Source organism: Herpailurus yagouaroundi, unplaced genomic scaffold (genome assembly GCF_014898765.1).
Source record: "Herpailurus yagouaroundi ecotype Mexico unplaced genomic scaffold, PumYag 250, whole genome shotgun sequence".
Taxonomy (NCBI): domain Eukaryota; kingdom Metazoa; phylum Chordata; class Mammalia; order Carnivora; family Felidae; genus Herpailurus; species Herpailurus yagouaroundi.
Window position 1 is genome coordinate 16,491,021 of NW_024412467.1, and position 8,005 is coordinate 16,499,025.

Here is an 8,005-nt window from a genome sequence, read left to right on the forward strand (position 1 = left end):
GTTTACATCTTGAGAAGCCAATGGATTATTAAAAACACGTTCACTTTCTTAATTACTTGACTATGATCTAGTTCCTAACAAACAGTGATGATCAGTTAAAATAACAATAGTAATCGTAATAATGATAAAACATAGACTTAATCTCACTTGCTTTGTCATATGTCGTATTTTTATAAGCCTGGAAAGGAAGCTGTAAGTCTCATTTTCCTAATGGAGAAATTAAAGCTCAGATGGCTTAAAGCAAGTGACTGACTTAACATTCAAACCTTGACTGTCCTGGTCTGACAGCATAGCACACCAGCTATGCATAAATAATCACACGTCCCCTGGGTCCAGGCAATACTGATCACTCACATGACAGAAAAAGCAGGGAGTAAAATTATTTAGAAAAGCCAAGCTACAGTGTCTCATGATATAGCAATGTCTGAACAGGGCCCATCAATAATCATGACTGAAAAATGGACGCAAGTCCAGGTATGATCTGTCGCGAACTGATAGAAATGCTAGTCCAAATTTCGCCCTCTCGTGTCTGATGTTTGTTGCAGTGACCATGAATTCTTCAGGGTTACGTTGACCACTCAGTTGATGTCGCTGGAAGTTGTGTTTTGAATGTGCAATTTTGGCCCATTAACGAAGAAGCCTCTGCAGGCCATTGCAAGGGAGGGATGACACTAAAATACTACTAATAAGACATCACAGAGCTATGAACCTGCTTGAATCTTTAAAACTCATTCAAAGTGCCAAATATCCTTGACAGTGAGTGTGGCATTTATGGAGCACTGCTCTGTCCAACGTTGCAGTAAATACCTTGGAGGATATAAAGACATATAAAGTATGTAGTAAAGGAGCTTACTAGCCAGAAGTGTAGGACAGAAATTAAACACATAAAACAATCAGTGAGCAAAAGGTTGCCGCTGTAATTAGTTGCTCCATTGTTTGGTGTGATTTTAATGTGTATATACACCCCGTAAGGAAATTTGTGTGCCTGTATGATCGGAGACATATCTACATATCAAAAAGTTGCAGAGGTAATGTCACTTCTCAAAGAGTTTGTTTATATCAGAGAATTTATTTGCCTCCAAACGAATCAGTTTTATTATCACCTGCGGAACTGTTGGAAGCAAATAGTCCTTAGAATCGAGGCCAATAAAAAGAGCACACTGATAAATTTTTTCTCGCCCTTTGGCACAGCTGTTCTGCCTCTGTGATATGTGATCAACACAACTCAAGACTGCACACCAAATCACTCCTCTGCATCGACAGGCAAACTAGTACATGGGTGGACGCGGGGGGGGGGGGGGGGCGGCGTCTATCCTCTGAAAGACATGAGGTTTCTTGTTGGGTCCCCAAATCAAACATCATGGAAATAAAACACATGTTTTGAAGAAACTTTTCTTTTCATGGACTCTGTCCTTATTCGCAAAACATGCTTTGGGGATGTGTCTGAAATATGATGGAATGTTCAATCGATATGATATAGTTGAGACAATACATACTAGTAAATGGCATCACGTTATTTCTGGTAATGTCTGCAGATGGGTAGGTACGATTCAAAGAAAGGCAGAGATAAAATGTAGCAACTTGGTTTTTTGAAAGTCATTAAAGTACGGGAGGTTGCTATTGAGGAAACACTGGGAGCTGATAATTTGTAGAATTTTAACTTTTACGTCAAAAGGACATGCAGGCTTATGATTTCAAAATGGAAATAACCATTTGTCACTTAACTAGCACAACATCCTGGGGCAGTCCTTGGATATCTTATTGGTCAGAGTTATGGATTGTGGAGAACAGAACCCCCCTGGCCAGTTTCAGAAGACATGACTGTATAAAGGGGGCTTGCTTATAAAGGGGTTTAAAAGGAATCTGATAAATATTGTCTTAGGTTTTTCTCCACCTATAATGGGTCTGGAGTGTATGTTGAGTGAGTCAGTCTGCTGGATCTGGTACAGAGCTCCAAGCAATATACTCAATTGACCTAAATTTAGGTTAATTAAAATCTTGATGTCTAAGAATCATTTATGGGTTTTTTAAAGCATTTTTCTGTAAGGGTTGCTTTTGCTAACATATCCAATAGCAAAAATAAATACATGAATTTTTGCTCTGTAGGACACCCATGGAACTAATAATACATACTAGGCAAGTATGTAACTTGGGTGATTTGGGAGGAAACAAAGAGGGATCAAATAAACTCTCTGCCTTTAAGATTCTTCTGCGGGGCAAGTGTTGAAGTTTGAACACTTTGCACTCTGATAATTAGTCTTATGTAGCTTTATAGTTGACAGTTATGAACTCTGTGACATTCTATTCATATATGGTGTCCTTATTTTGAGAGAGAGTAGAATTCTTCCCATTGACCATGTGATTTTGGATTTTAAACCTGGTGGAGATGTTTTGGAGGAAAAACAAGGATCATTTTCCTGGAAAATAGGTAGGCAGACTCTATGTCTTTGATAATACTGGGCGAAAAGTGAAGTGATGAATCATTGTATAGTTTATGGGTTGCCTGACTGAATTACTATTCACTAAATTCCCAGTTATCATTCACTGCTTGAATGTTAAAAAACTGATTAAAAGGAAATCTGTCAAGTTTGGAAATCAACTCATTCCTGTTCTTGGCTCTAAAACTAACTCCAGATGAAGTTCACCTGACAGTAATCAGATTCAGGGTCTCCGGCCAACATATATTACAATCTAGAACATATACTCGGCCAACTGGGCCATTCTGGGTGGCAGAATGCAGCAGGAAAAAACCCGTAAGCAATGGGGCCTGCCACACAGAGTGCTAAACTGTCAGGTTGTTGTTTTTTTTTTTTTTTTTTTTTTTTTTTTTTTTTTTTTTTTTTTTTTTCAGAATCTGTGGCTCAGGCACCCGCCAAGCAGGAGATTTGTGATGAATAGCGCCCATATTGATTTTTCCATAATGGAGTGTAAAAGAAAAATGGACAGGTTTTGTTGCAGGTACTTTCATGGGGCACTAAATTGGAGGATTAGTTGCAAACAGCAGTACTGATAAAGTCTGCTGTCCATCTTGATGGTTGGGTCTTTCTATTAAAATGACACATAAATAACCTATTATATCCCCCACCCATGGAAATTCAAATGCACCTGTCAACTTGATAAAGCACTTGCCTGGAGGGAAGCATTGTTTACATTTTTACTCTATTCTCCGGAAAAAAGTGAGATTCTAATTATTTCTCCCACTGTAAATTAATGCTGACTGTGATGGTTAGCACATCTCTGTATTGTTACATCTTTTGGAAAGTTAAATAATAGAACTGATCCATCATGTATTATACAACGTGTATTTTATGACAGCCTTCCCTAAGCTCTTCCATCTTCTCTCTATAAATGCTCATTTTGTCTCTAACTTGGGCGCTTTCGGAGTCTTTCTTTTTTCTATCCCATGAGGACTCTTTGTTGATACCCAGTTAATTCCAAAACTCTCAACTTCCACCCTCTCTAGCCTGCCTTCTTTCTTTCCCTTTTGGAAGGATATATACGATTTTCAGCCCACGACTACTTGTTTTTAACCATCTAATGTCACTTTTAGCCTCCGCCTGGGATTTTTTTTCCCCGTTAGATGTATCGTGTTTGAAGACAACTCATTTGACTACATTCAGAATGTCCACTCGTAAGTAATTGGGTTGATTTTTCTTCAGAATAAACTCACCTTTTCTTTGTTCTTGTTGTTAACTTTCGGTTGATATTTGTCACAATAGTCACGCTCAATAATGCCTACAATAATAAGCTCTTCATATCCCCCGACTTATCCCATAAATTTCTACCTCAACTTCTCCTTCCTCATCTTTCCCACACACTAATTCCTATAAAAAGAAAATTGTTTCTTCATGGGAAGAAAGCACTTAGGGACACATAGTCCCTATGAATTCCTATAACAACTCAACAACAGTTACCTAAAGTAACCTAAAGTTTAAGATTATAAAGTGCCTCGGGGTGCCTGGGTGGCTCAGTCCATTGAGCGTCCGACTTCGGCTCAGGTCATGATCTTAGGGCCCGTGAGTTCGAGCCTCGCGTCGGGCTCTGTGCTAACAGCTCAGAGCCTGGAGCCTGCTTCCCATTCTGTGTCTCCCTCTCTCTCTCTGCCCCTAAACCACTCACATTCTGTCTCTGTCTCTCTCAAAAATAAATAGATATTGAAAAAAGAAGAGCATAAAGTACCTTCTAATCCTGAATCTAGTGTTTTCTATTGTTTCCTGTTCACAGACACTCACTAAGAGCGCTGTGTTTCTTAAACTCTAGGTAGCCTGTAGGTGACCTCGGAATTAAAAGCCCCTGAAAGGTAGATTCAAGAGACGAAGTGCAGCTGCCTATTTGAAGATCTCTGTACAGATATTTCTAGAATTATGGTGGAGACAGAATGCCATGCCTCATGCACTCTGTGTACAGCCTACACAGGATTTTCTTGAAGTATCTCCAGGGGTGAATTGATTCTTTCGTTGCTCTTTTTCTCCAGTTTGGGAATCTCAAGCCGATCTCTAATACCTGTATGTTCCATCAGTGAATTCCTGCCTGAATTCAAGATATTACCCCACAAAATCACTGGCAAACTTCAATTGGGCATCTGTAGCATAAACAGTTTAAAAATTTGTAAATACCCCCTCCATTGAGCCAATTTAACAAAAGCTAAATTAGTGACAATCAAAACCTTTTAGCTGAAATAGGCAATTTGAATAACTTCATTAATTTGAACTTTTTTTTGTTTTAAAATTAGTTTTTAAGAATCAACTTATGTGTCTTTAAAATCTCTTCAATTATCCCGTCACTCAAGAGATATTGATATATTCTTATGGTCTCCAAGTAATTATGCCCAATGTTTTAGAAAAACATGGCAGTGTATTATCGGTCAGTTATTATTTTGTTTACATTCTTTTTTACATTATCTTGAAAATGATATGTTGGAATGAGAATTTTGACATGAATTTTATTTCCTCTATGCCTCCTTTCTTAGGAAATGGGTAGACTAAATGTCTTATGTGAGAGTTTTGGTTCTCTTAAGAGACTGAAGAGAAAAATAAAGGATGTCAGAGAATTGAAACCTAATCTGATAGCCGGACAAAACACAGCTGCTGGTCAACTGTCAATAAAAATAAAGCTGTAGTTTTGACAGAGATAGTAATAAACTGTATTTAAAAGATTACAAAAGGGGCGCCTGGGTGGTTCAGTCGGTTAAGCGTCCGACTTCGGCTCAGGTCATGATCTCACGGTTCGTGAGTTCGAGCCCCGCTTCGGGCTCTGTGCGGACAGCTCAGAGTCTGGAACCTGCTTCAGATTCTGTGTCTCCCTCTCTCTTTCTGACCCTCTCTCGTTCATGCTCTGTCTCTCTCTGTCTCAAAAGTAAATAAACGTTAAAAAAAAATTTAAAAAAAAGATTACAAAAGGTGTTCACTAAAAAAATTCCTTTAGTCTGACATTGCTTAAAATCTGGATTAGAACCTTTTTTTTAAATTTATTTTTAACGTTTATTCATTATTGAGAGATAGAGACTGAGCATGAGCAGGGGCGGGGCAGAGAGAAGGGGAGACCCAGAATCTGAAGCAGGCTCCAGGCTCCGAGCTGTCAGCACAGAGCCCAAGGTGGGGCTCGAACTCACAAACTGTGAGATCATGAGCTGAGCTGAAGTTGGATGCCCAACCCACTGAGCCACCCAGGTGCCCCAGAACCTTTTTTAATTACCCAGAAAATAGAGGTGCTTGGTTTCGTGTGTGTGTGTGAGTGTGTGCACGTGTGTGTTTATAAGAGAGACAGAAACAGAGAGATACACACAGAGGCAAAGAGCACAAGTGAACACTGATGTCCTCCTCTTAACTAACCACTCATCCACTTTCCAGTCTCACGTCAAGTAAACTGAGTACACAAGAGAAACTAGTAAACATGTCACCACACGCTACCTGAAATAAACAATTCACAAATTCACTGCTCCATTCTATTGATATACAGGGAGATGCTAATCTGCCTGGTGTATAGCCGGTAGAATTTCATAGCAGATGAGTTTCGTGCTAAATTTTAACTAAAATCTTGGAAATATTTATTTCCTCTGGTCTCTTAAGTGAGAAATGCATGGTAATCATTGTCCTGTGTCTTGAATTTCCGGTTCCTAAGACGGATAGATCAATGGATAACATTTACGTATTTTGGCCTTGTACTCTTTCAGATTATAGCAAAGTTGAAGAAAACAGTTCTGTTAACAAGTAAGTTTATCATGATTTGCTGATCTCTAGAAACTTGAGAAAGTGAAAACACTGACGTATGGCCCTCAGTCTTGCATTTCTTATGTATTCTCAACCTAATGCACATTATCACTCTAATATCTTACTACATTTCAGAGGTTGAAATTCTCTTAGAAATTACTGAGTTCAATAACTCCATTTTACCACTGAGGAAAATGAGAAATCAAGAATTTTGCCCAAATGATAAGAATACAAATCCAGGGGTGCCTGGGTGGCTCAGTCGGTTAAGCAACTGACTTCAGCTCAGGGCATGATCTTACGGTTTGTGAGTTCGAGTCCCGTGTCGGACTCTCTGCTGTCGGCACCCAGCCTGTTTCAGATCCTCTTTCTTCCTCGCTCTCTGCCCCTCCCCCGCTACACCACTCATGTTCTCTTTCTCTCAAAAATAAACACACACATAAAAAAAAGAATACATTGGGGCGCCTGGGTGGCGCAGTCGGTTAAGCGTCTGACTTCAGCCAGGTCACGATCTCGCGGTCCGTGAGTTCGAGCCCCGCATCAGGCTCTGGGCTCTCAAATGAAGTAATAAAAAAAAAAATTTAAAGTGTTCTGGGTTTGTCCTTGGTCCAAGAAAAGAACTGAAGGAAAACATTTGTTCAATATTTACTTATTTACTTTTTAAAAATTTTTTAATGTAAACTCAAATTAGGGAACCCCAATAAGAATAAATAACAAATATGTATAATTTTTAAAAAAAATTTTCCCTTTATTTTTGAGAGAGAAAGAGAGACGGAGAGAGACAGATGGGGAAGGGGCAGAGAGAGGAGACACGGAATCCGAAGCAGGCTCCAGGCTCTGAGCCATCAGCACAGAGCCCAATGCGGGGCTCGAACTCACCAACTGTGAGATCATGACCTGAGCCGAAGTCGGGTGCTTAACTGACTGAGTCACCCAGGTGCTCCCAAAACGCATAAAATTTTATATTACTGATAGGGTCGATCTCTTAGAAATCAAGAGATACCGCATCATCAGTTTCTATTAGCCACATTAACAACTCTAAGCATTCTGTTTCATGGATTATGCAGTTGCAACATGAATGCACTGATAAGCTAAGTTTCTATAATGCAGTGATCCTTCAGTCTTATGTGAGTATTGTCTTCAACAGGAGGTGCTTTTCACCTCTAAGAAGGAATTGACGTAAAATTTACACAAGGACAAAAAAGTTAAGAAAACAAAATATATAACTCTTAGACCTGGAAGATGCCTTAGAAAATACTTAACCCAATTTTTTCATTTTAGGGGTAAAGAAACCGAGACCCAGAGTTCACTGATGACTGAGGCAGGGTACAGTGTAGGTTCCCAGGGTATTATTCTTCATCAAGGTAAACAAGGCAAGAAGACGGGATATTTCTTTACAGCCAAGTCCCCTCCAAACACTTGTTCCCTATCATTCAATTTCAATAATAAAGAGCACAGATATAACTATTTGATATATATGGTTTAAAGTGAATATAATTTCCTAGCTTCATTGTGGCTAGGGCACATTGGCAACAATATTTTCCACATGCTTTACAGTTTTAACGTGTGTCCATTAGGGGCTCCTGGGTGGCTCAGTCGGTTAAGCGTCAGACTCTTGATTTCACTCTTGATTTCAGCTCAAGTCATGATCTCACGGTTTGGGAGTTTGAGCCCTGTGACGGGCTCCACACTGAACGTGAGATTCTCTGTCTCCCCAGCTCATGTGCACTCTCTCTCTCTCTCTCTCAAAAATAAATAAATATTTAAAAATAAAAAAATAAAATAAAATAAAATAAAAT